The sequence below is a fragment of the Carcharhinus amblyrhynchos genome, chromosome 1, assembly GCF_965287045.1.
Source record: "Carcharhinus amblyrhynchos chromosome 1, sCarAmb.v2.hapA, whole genome shotgun sequence".
In the NCBI taxonomy this organism is placed as follows: Eukaryota; Metazoa; Chordata; class Chondrichthyes; order Carcharhiniformes; family Carcharhinidae; genus Carcharhinus; species Carcharhinus amblyrhynchos.
The window spans coordinates 20,846,883-20,858,268 of record NC_137324.1 but is presented as its reverse complement, the minus strand read 5'-3'; the positions used below and the strand labels follow the sequence as shown (position 1 = coordinate 20,858,268).

The following is an 11,386-nucleotide window of genomic DNA, read 5'->3' as shown; positions in this document are numbered from 1 at the left end:
CCCTACCTCAGCCGAATCTTTACCTCCTTCGGACCTGATTCCGAGAGATTCACCATGCGTGTGCATCAAATAGCAGTCTTTTGTCAACCAATTTTAGGTGAACTGCACAGGGAATTTACAGGTTAAATGATGATACCATGTTGTTTTGGGCACCTTACAGAGGTCACCAGGAGAAAGAGACCAGGATGTTAGCAGCAAGGGCAAGGGGACAAGGGGGTGGCTCTTCGTGACCCCCCCCCCACCCCCCCCCCCAGCCCCACACAACATCCCCAGCCACCACCACTTCTCCCCCAATGTCAAGTTCATCAATCAGGTTTTACTTGAATGAGGGGCCATCCCCCCCACCCAACCGGGAGTCTGCAGCTCCTTTCAGGGTTTCCACATGGCAATTGCCACCCCTACTGGTGGGGAAAAGCTACGGGATACGGGCATTAATGTCTTCAGTGGTCCAGGATGTTTGGTGGAGCAGGAGATGTGTTGGTGGTATCTTGGCAGTTAGCTCCTTTACCAAGGTGGTGTCTTGCCCTGTACTTGTGCTCCTGATGAAAAGTTAATCAGGCCTCAGACGGAAAGGCAGCAGAGTCCTCACCATCTTGCCCAATTAAATGCCCCCCCATCTCCAAATGCATTTTGGAAGAGGGCATTGTTTCTCTCCCTACAGATGTGGTTTTTCATAATTTTCCATTTTATTTCAGGATTTCTGCGAATGCGCTCTTCCACTTTTGTTGCTGTGTTCATCTTGATACCCACTGGGAGTGGTAGAGCTGCCTGACCCAGTGATCTCAAGGAAGCATAGTAGAGGACATGACTCTATTTACATCAATGAGGACAAAGTAGAAATGATCGAGAGCTTCAAGTTTTTAAACAACTTGTCCTGGTCCCTCCATGCCAACACTATAGTTAAGAAAGCTCAACAACACTTCTACTTTCTCAGAAGACTGAAGAAATTTGGCATGTCAGCTACGACTCTCATCAACTTTTTCAGATGCACCATGGAAAGAATTCCTTCTGGTTGTATCACAGCTTGGTATATGTCCTGTACTCCGCCCAAGGCCGCAAGAAACTACAAAGGGTCGTGACCGAATCTCTGAAACAGCATCCTACGCTTAGCCAAAACTCCATTCACTACAGTAGGACTGGAGAATCCCGACTGAGGGCAGGTTCCGAGAATCCCGGCCCTCATTAACAGTGGCCAGATCAGAAGATCCTGCTGCTGGCCAATGGTGGACTGCTGAGAAACACGTCATGGGGAAGTGGGTGAAAATCCTGCTTTAAGGATCAATGCAAATTATTCCAAGTGGAAAATTTCTCCTGGAGGTTTCATAAATTTCAAATGTTTCAATTATTTCCTTATTTTTCTTTTCTGTCCCTTCTTCTGTCTTAATTCATGTGTTCTTCATTCTACTCTTTTTATTTCATGTCTCTATCAATCATCTGTTTCCTTCTCTATTAGTTTGTACCGCTGTTCATTCTCCTAGCTGTCTTACTGACCCCATTACCAGCTCCTAGTTCCATGAGTTGTGACACAAAAGTAGTATAACGTGAAGGGTGAAGGACAAAACCCAATGCAGTGGTGGACCACGCCCACTCCTGCCAGCCTGCTACATTTAATATTACCAGAAGTACAACTGAATCGCTTCTCGGCCTTTTGGTTAAGATCAAGTGTAGTATCGACACGCTTGGTTGAAGTCATTAGTTTACATTTTAGTTTCATTTGAAGCAATTTTTAAAAGCAGAATCTCAGCCTTTTGGCTAAGATGAAAATGAGATCAAGCCTTGGAGGTGGTTCAATGCCTACTCCAATCAGCTTGGATCATGTAGATCAAGCCCAAGACAGGAGGTGAGAGCCCTGACTTGTCAGCTTGGAATGGGAATGACTCTGAATTAGATTTGACTTGATTGAATTGGAATAAAAACAAAAGTACAACTAACGCAATATGTAAAAAGTAGTGGTTCCCTCTACACAGTGAGGGTGACAGGAGGGTACACAGTGAGTGGAGCAGGAGATGTGTTGGTGGTATCTTGGCAGTTAGCTCCTTTACCAAGGTGGTGTCTTGCCCTGAACGAAATCTGACCCAGGAAGTAGTTTGAGTGTTCAGCTTATGAGGGAAGGGTAGGTGGGTATCCTTTCCTAGAAGAGAGCAGTTCCCCTGGGAGAAACGTCCTGAGCTTGTGTAGCCTGTTTTCTTGATAAAGTCTCAGAGCAGTTTCACAATTTCAATAACAGGGATTTGCTCCTTGAAGGGTTTCCAAGCTTGAAATTAAAGTCAGCAACATTTTTTGGAATAGCAATTGTAAAAACTGTCTTCCACAATGTCCTCAACTACCAGAACTTGTACTCTTTCTCAGAATGGCTGACTTTCAAGACTGTTTTGTATCTTTAAAATGACAGTTTTATATAACCACATTAGCAGTCATTCTTCCGCGATATCACTGAAAATGGAGGTAGTTTCTCTCCTGATTAAGTTTTGTAAGACATGACAATATTATTATTGTGTATTGCAGAGTGAGCTTCATACATGCTCAACTGCAGTCAACCATTTTGAATTAGTTTTACTTACACCTCCCCAACAGAGAGGGCAGTAGAGGGCAATGTAGCAGAATGTCCAGACCTTGCAATGGGCTACACTTGCCACCAACAAAAAAGACAACATAAGTTGTACATTAAAATGCAAAATGATATATGTACATAATTTTCCAGAACACAATATGACTAAACTAACATCTGAAGATTTAACAGAGTGGGTTGTATTTTCGTTTTTACCGAATCATTGCATCAACACACTTATTTTGGCCAGCCATTCAATGGAGCACTTTAATGAGCATTACATCCTTGCAAATTCCTTGACTAATTTCTCTACCAGGCACTGGCAGGTCATTTGTGGATATAAAGTAATTCTCAGGTAACTCAATGGCTAGAAATGAAACAGTCTCAAAAGAATATCCACGTTTGCATGAACTGCTGACTTTACGATATTTAATGTTGTACAGAAAGGCTATCAAAATCAACATCCATCTCTGAAACAATGCTGTAGGCAAGCATTTTGTTCCCTTCTTCAAACCAAATATGATTGTATGGTCAGCTAACAAAGTAAACTTTCTGCTGTATAAGCATTTGTGTACCTGGACTTTTACCCATTTAAGACAGAGATGAAGAGAAATGTTTATTTATTCATTGTCACAAGTAGGCCTACATTAACGCTGCAAAGAAGTTACTGTGAAAATCCCCTAGTCGCCATATTCTGGCACCTGTTCGGGTACACTGAGGGAGAATTTACACTGAGCCAATGCTCCTAACCTGCACATCTTTCAGACTGTGGGAGGAAACCAGAGAACCTGGAGGAAACCCATGCAGACATGGGGAGAATGTACAAACACACAGACAGTGATCCACAACGGGAATCAAACCCAGATCCATGGTGCTGTGAGACAGCAGTGCTAACTACAGTGCCACCATGTCACCGTGTGTGTGTGTGTGTGTGTGTGTGTGTGTGTGGCACAGTGGGTAGCATCTCTACCTTTGACCAGTGCTCTGGATTCGAATCCCACCCCAGAACTTGGCCAAGGAAGGTGCGTTCATAACGCAGTCAAGCGGGTTGAGTGTGTCAAATTGCAAATCCTTCCAAACACACCAATGGCTGGCAGCAAGAGAGGGTGACACTCCTGGTCAGCTATGCTTGATGTGGAGTGGCATCCCTGAAGCTGTAAGTCTCTGGCAACAGATTGGCGACCTGTTCCAGGAATTTCTAGCTATGGAAACAGACGAAAGTCTATCTTAGCGTACTACTAACGTGCGCAAAGAGAATTGGAATGGAATGACCTGGCCTGGCTTACATGTGACACCAGACCTGCAGTAATGTTGTTGATGACAAACTATTCTCTGAGATGACCTATTGAAAACCATTCAGTTTAAGTGCAATTAGGGATGGACAACAAATGTTGGCCTCGCCAGCAATGCCAATATCTTACAGAAAAATTAAAGAAGACAGCCAGGAGTAATCCTTTATTGGTTGGCCAGGATGTAAGTCCTTCCTGGGGTGTTGCACTCTGTCTCGACGTATTCCCTCCCCTCAATCAGATCCATAAGAAGAGAACTAACTGGGAAATCAGTCTTGCAAATTTGCTGGCACCAGGGCTAATAAAAGCCAAATGTTGGCTGAGTAATATGTAATTCATGGAGATAAACTGATCTCCAATTTGGAGTTGAAGTTACTCCAAGTGTTTGCGTCAGGCTTCTCACGCAATCTCTCCTTACTTCTCAATTAAACAAACAAGTAACAGTATCAGCCGTGTGATGTCTATCATCAGTAATTGCCTTTAGCTTCAACACATATGTATGGGGTGACCTCATATAGGTCTTTAAAATTATGTTACATGCTCAGAGAGTAAACACGAAAGGTATCTTTCCTCTTGTGGGGAAGACACCCATAGAGTCATAGTGATTTACAGGATAGAAACAGGCCCTTCAGCCCAACTTGTCCATGCTGCCCTTTTGTTTGTAAACCCCTAAGCTAGTTCCAATTGTCACATTTGACCCATATTTCTCTATATCAATCTTACCCATGTAATTGTCTAAATACTTTGTAAAAGACAAAATTGTACTCCAAGAACAGAACCAGACCCCCATCAATATAAAATAACCACCAAGAAAACTATTGGGAATTGCAGGAAAAGTTTCTTCACCCAAAGAGTGGTAAGAGTGTGGAACTTATTGCAACAAGGTGGTCAGGGTGAATAATCTTAAGTTCCTCCATCAAAATAGAACACCCAACCCCGTACGTTTTTCAATTTATTTGATGTGGGGCATGTGGCTAGTGACATACTAGTCCAGGCATTGTCATTGGGCTACTAATCCAGAGACCCAGGGTAATGCCTTGGGACCTGGGTTCAAATCCCACAAAGGTGAAATTTGAATTCAATAAAACTTTGGAACTAAAGGTCCACTGATGACCATGAAACTATTGTCAAATGACTCATGGCCATCTGACAGTGGCACAGTGGTTAGCCCTGCTACCTCACAGCGCCAGGGACCCAGGTTCCATTCCCACTTGGGCCATTGTCTGTGCGGAGTCTGCACATTCTCTCCTTCTCTGCATGGGTTTCCTCTGGTTGCTCCAGTTTCCTCCCACAGTCCGAAAGACATGCTGGTTACGTGCATTGGCCATGCTAAATCCTCCCTCAGTGTACCCGAACAGGCACTGGAGTGTGGCGACTAGGGGATCTTCACTGTAAGTTCAGTAACCTGGTCTGGGCTATATATGACCCCAGATCCTTAGCAATGTGGTTGACTCTTAACTGCCCTCAGGGATGGGCAATCAATGCTGGCCCAGCCAGTGATGCTTATCTCCCACAAATTTAAAAAAAGCCTTATCCTCGTTACTATTTATTACTGTTGAACTGAAACTTTTTGTTAAATAATCACAATTAAGATGGTTGACCCTTCTGTCTGGAAATTATCATTACTGGCCTCCAGCACAATATAATTCTCTTCTCAGTTTCACAATGTTACACCTCATAGTACTCAAGGAGCTTCTAACAGACCACATGGGACTGTACAGACCGATTTCAAAACGAGCTACAGGAATGATAAGCCAACCTTGCTAGCGGAGTCTGCTGGTCTTCTGAGAAAATAGCTTCCCAAACGCTTGACCCTCAATATGAATGGCACCCTTTTCAACCCATAATGGTTAATAATAATCCATCATCAGCCCAGAAACCAAAGCAAAATTCCAATTGTTGGGTAAACCTTCTTTGGTGAAACCAAAGAAAGAAGGTCAAATGACCCAAGATTCAGCCAGTCTGCTGTTTAATATCAAACTGGTATCCCTTTTCTGACAGAAGTCTACAAGATTATGAGAGGCATGGACAGAGTGGATAGTCAGAAGTTTTTTTTTCCCAGGGTGGAAGAGTAAATTACTAGGAGGGACAGGTTTAAAGTGTGAGGGACGAGATTTAAAGGAGATGCATGTGGCAGATGTTTTACACAGAGATTAGCGGGTGGCTGAAACTCATTGCGGGGGACGGTAGTGGAAGCGGATACGGTAGTGACATTCACGGGGCGTCTTGGCAAGTACATGAATAGGATGGGAACAGAGGGATATGGTCCCCAGAAGGGTAGGGAGTTTTAGTTATGACGGGTAGCATGGTTGGTTCAGGCTTGGAGGGCCGAGGGGCCTGTTCCTGTGCTGTAATTTTCTTCGATCTTTGTTCTTTTGTTTATGAGTGTGTGCACTTTATGCACGCTGAGGGTATAGAAACATAGAAACTAGAAGTGGGAGTAGGCCATTTGGCCCTCAGGCTGCTCCACCATTCATTTTGATCATGGCTGATGATGAATGACTATAGGTTAGTATACAAATTCAGCAGTTAGGAATGCTAACAGAACGTTACCATTTATTGCAAGGGGAATAGGGAGGTTATGCTTATACAGTGCAGTGGTGAGACTACATCTGGAGCACTGCGAACAGTATTGGTCTACTTATTTAAGGAAGGCTGTAAATGCAGTTCAAAGAGATTTATTGGACTAATACCTGGAAGGGGAGGTTGTTTTATGAGGGCACCTTAGGCAGGCTAGGCTTGTACCCGTTGGAGTTTAAAATGGTGGGAGGTGACTTGATTGAAATATTTCAAATCCTGAGTGGTCTTGACAGTATGGAAGTGAAGAGAAGGTTCCCTCCTGTGAAGACAAAACCTCAAACTAGGGGTCAGTGTTTTAAAAATAACAGTCATCCATTTAAGACAGAGATGAGGAGAAATGCTTATTTATTCATTGTCACAAATAGCCTTTCATTAACTGCAATGAAGTTACTGTGAAAATCCCCTAGTCGCCATACTCTGGCGCCTGTTCAGGTACACTGAGGGACAATTCAGCATGGCCAATGAGCCTAACTAGCACGTCTGTGGGAGGAAACTGGAGTACCTGGAGGAAACCCACGCAGACATGGGGAGAATGTACAGACTCCACACAGACAGTGACCCAAGCCAATAATCAAACCCGGGTCCCTGGTGCTGTCCTGGGTCCCACAGTGCTAACCACTGTGTCATTGTCAGAGGGCCATGAGTCTTTGTAAGTCTCTTCCTTGAGCAGGCTTGAGGAGCCAACCGGCATATTCCATCTCCTAATTAACATGTTCATAAGAATGGCCAGACGCACAGAAGCAAGCTCTGTCCAAAATTAATCCAAGACACCTTCTGTTAATGAACAGATGGTAAGAGGAAAGCAGTGTTGTTTGACCTGACTCCTCTGAGGTCCACAACAATAGTATAGGTGGGTTTAAAAGGAAATTACATGAGAACATGAAAGAGAAGGAAATTGTAATGACCTCAGTCAGGTCATTGAGGTTGGCCTATTGGAATATGAACTCCCTGATTAAGGAGTTTATTGATGGGCCAATCAGGGAGTCTTTTCCCTGTATTAAACTGGGAGTTCCAGTTCCTCTGACATTTCCAAAGGTGGACTGCTGACTAATAGCACTCCATACACTGCTGTTGGAATTGTAAATAAAGGGATTTTGGTGAAGGGACTTCTGCCTCTGAAGACTTATTACAGAAATAGTGGGGTTATAGAGATTAATGAGGAAAGGTGGAAGGAGGCTTTTTAAATGGAGCACATACGACAGCATGGCCAGGTTGGGCCTAATGGCCTCCTGTTTGTTGTGCTGTATGTTGCATGCAATTCTGTTCAAAGGCCTTAGCTCCAGTTCTTGCAGTGGAATATCTCATCCATAAGGGAGTGATTCAAGTCACACACTTAATGGTGCCATTAATAGCTGCCCTGTTCATTCAGGAGCCAAAAGTTTGTAGTTACTTGGCTTGGAATGTAGTAAATTCTCTTTACTGTGCAGGGATGTGTAATTACCATTAATTGTTCCATTGCAGTTTCAGGGCAAATCTGCTAATGGAGTGCTTTCAGAAGCACAGGTTCTGAAATTGCAGGCATCCTGCCCAGAGAATTTCCCACATTGATTTGAACATTAATAGCTAGGTCATCACAGGGACCTGTATACAACCTCCACTGCTATTGGGCAAGGTTGCATGGTGGGAATAAACATTGGAAATATTTATCCAGCATGTTCAATGGTTAGAAAGATGAAGTAGAAACACAAAGTTTTGTGACCATATTTGTTTGACGTGGTTCAAAAAAATGATAATTTTGTCCTTTTTCATCTTCACGATGATTGTATAAGCGAATGCTTCACTCGCCCTCTTGAAACATCAACTGTTTTAACATGTGATGAATGTCTCAATTAAAAGGAAATGTGTATTTGTAATTGTGAATGTTAATTGAACAAAACACAACTCTAATTACTAAGTACAGACTCCCCAAAGGGAGAAATTAATTTTTTGAAAAATGAAGACGTGTCCCAGTCCTTTGTGGAGATTAATAACATGCGGAAAGAGGGTGGGGAAGTGAGGTTTAGAAAGTCATTAATTGGGAGAATAAAGGCAAAATACTATGGATGCTGGAAATCTGAAACAGAAACTGAAAATGCTGGAAAATCTCAGCAAGCCTGACAGCATCTATGGAGAGAGAATAGAGCCACCATATTGAGACTGGATGACCCTTTATCAGAGCTGATGAACTAGGAGAATGTGATTTTAAAAAAATAAGCAATGGAACTCACGGTGGCACAATGGTTAGCATTGCTGTCTCGCAGCGCTAGGGACGTGGGTACAATTCCCGGCTTGGGTTGCTGTCTGTGTGGAGTCTGCACATTCTTCCTGTGTCTGTATGGGTTTCCTCCAGGTGCTCTGGTTTCCTCGCACAGTCCAAAATACATGCTGATTAGGGGCATTGGCCATACTAAATTCTTCCTCAGTGTACCCGAACAAGTGCCACAGTGTGGCGACTAGAGGGTTTTCACAGTAAGTTCATTGCTGTGTTAATAAATATTAATAAATGTGGTAGAGGTCAAGGTTGTGGGAGGTGCTGTCTAAGAAGCCTTGGTGAGATCCTGCAGTGAATCTTGTAGATGTTACACACTGCTGCCACTGTTCATCGATGGTGGAGGGATTGAATGTTTGTGGAAGGAGTTGCTTTGTCTTGAATAGTGTCAAGCTCCTGAAGAGCTGATGGAGCTACAGCCATCCAAGCAAGTGGGGAGTTTTCCATCAGATGACGAATCCACATCCATGTTTAGCTGTGCATATTTAACAGAGGGAATTAACCAGATGTGCACGATTCCAAAACAGCCTAACTTGTGTCAAATCAGTGTTAGAGGTTGTTTGATGTCGCAATCTGCCTGCTGAAAGTCTGTACGTCAGAGAGTCGAGTGGTCTAGTGGTGGCTGAAAGCAACCTGCTGACTTTTTACAGTTTGGAATTTTCTTGGCCCTGGCAGATGTGGGCGTCTGTGGTGTCCGAGGGCATCTTTGAGGCCTTCCATGCTCGTTGGGCACCGCAGGGGCCGGGGTGTATTATTGACCTTTTTAACCACATTTTGGTTTGATGTTTTAAGTTTCCTTTTCTGTTTTTGTTTGTTTTGGACAGTTCCCTTCTTTTTGAGGGTTGTCCTTTTAATTTATCTTGGTGGCACAGTGATTAGCGCTGTGGCTTCACAGCGTCAGGGACCCGGGTTTGATTCCCAGCTTGGATCATTGTCTGTGTGGAGTCCGTACGTTCTCTCTGCATTTGCATGGGTTTCCTCCGTGTGCTCTGGTTTCCTCCCACAGTCCGAAAGAGGTGCTGGTTAGGTGCATTGACCCAAATAGGCACCGGGGTGTGGTGATTCGGGGAATTTCACAGTAACTTCATTGCAGTGTTAATGTAAGCCCTATTTGTGATAAATAAATAAACTTTAAAAAAAGTATTTAGTTCATTTAAGAACATAAGAACATAAGAAATAGGAGCAGGAGTAGGCCATCTAGCCCTTCGAGCCTGCCCCGCCATTCAATAAGATCATGGCTGATCTGTCGTGGCTCAGTTCCACATTCCCGCCCTCTCCCCATAACCCTTAATCCCCTCTCTTATCAAAAACCCATCAACCCGCGTCTTAAAAATATTTAGCGAGGCAGCCTCCACCACTTCAACGGGCAGAGAATTCCAGAGATTCACCACCCTTTGAGTGAAGAATTTGATTTAGTTGATTTAACAGTGTCAATACAGAGCCCAGCCTGTGTCAATTAAGCCATGATTCATTGTACCCTATGCATTCTGTTCTATCCTGTATCCTCTGACCTGTCACTGAGAGCTTAACAGCAGAAATCTGAATTTTCATCAGTTTTTCAGACTGATCCACAGTCATTTTGTGAGAACAGTGAGAAATCTGAGCCAAGCTTGTCTTTGACAGAATGAACAATATATGGGGCCTACCACCCAGTTTGCCTGCCTCTCTACAGGGTCATTTTCACTACCATTGAAGGCTAATTAAAAAATCCACATTGTTGATATAATAGCAGCAGTTTCCAGATTTTAGCTGGAATGCTTGTAGTTATGTCATTGAGTTAAGGGATTGCTCAATTTGGCAGATTTCCCAACATGTATTTCTTGTTCAGGTGAATGTCCTGATCATTGCCCTGATGCTGCCAGACCTGTCGAGAATTTCCAGCATTTTCTCTTTTTATTTCTGAATTCTAGTATCCGTGGTATTTTGCTTCTCTGAAATAAACTCCCCCATCTTGGTTCACTTTATCCCTTTGTTTTGGTTGTTTTTGGATAAACCCCTTTTCCCACTGAGATTCTTCAAGAAGTTTCTGCTACGCCTTGTTAAAATTTTCAAATCCACCAATAAAAAAATCCGGGGAAGAATTGGACAACGGGTTGGAAAATGTCTAAAGTCCATTGACCTTGGTGGAACTGGAAGATCCCATCAGAGGGAAAACTGTAAAAGTCCACACTTCGTGTCTTTTCCTCCCAGAGCATAATATGCATCCCTGCCGCAAGATCTTACCATCCACCCTTCCCCTCCGGCCTCGCAAGCTCCTGGCTTTAATGCATGAAGACGGGGAGACGATGGCCGAGAGGTATTATTGCTAGACTATGAATCCAGAGATTCAGCTAATGTTCTGGGGATCTGGGTTCGAATCCCGCCACAGCAGATTGTGGGATTCGAATTCAATAAGAAAATCTGGAATTAAGAATCTACTGATGACTAAGAAACCATAATCAATTGTCAGAAAAACTCATCTGGTTCACTAATGTCCTTTAAGAAAGGAAATCTGCCGTCCTTACCTGGTCTGGTCTACATGTGACTTCAGAGCCATAGCAATGTGGTTGGCTCTCAACTGTCCTCCAAGGGCAACTAGGGATGGGCAATAAATGCTTGTTAGCCAGCGCCGCCCATGTCCCATGAATGAAGAAAACAATTCCCCTCAGCCTCCCAAACCCAGTCCCCTCACTCCCCTCACTAGAATCTGCCAACACAAAATCCCAGTCTTACCCACAGGTC

At 43.6% G+C, this 11,386-nt stretch overlaps 1 non-coding gene across 1 annotated transcript; it reads left to right on the top strand.

Annotated features, from left to right (window-relative positions):
• Positions 1–1,632: 1,632 nt before the first annotated feature.
• LOC145351499 (U2 spliceosomal RNA) lies at positions 1,633–1,819 on the top strand. Its single transcript, XR_013888412.1, has one exon. It is a non-coding gene; the product is annotated as a U2 spliceosomal RNA (small nuclear RNA).
• The last annotated feature ends 9,567 nt before the right edge of the window (positions 1,820–11,386 follow it).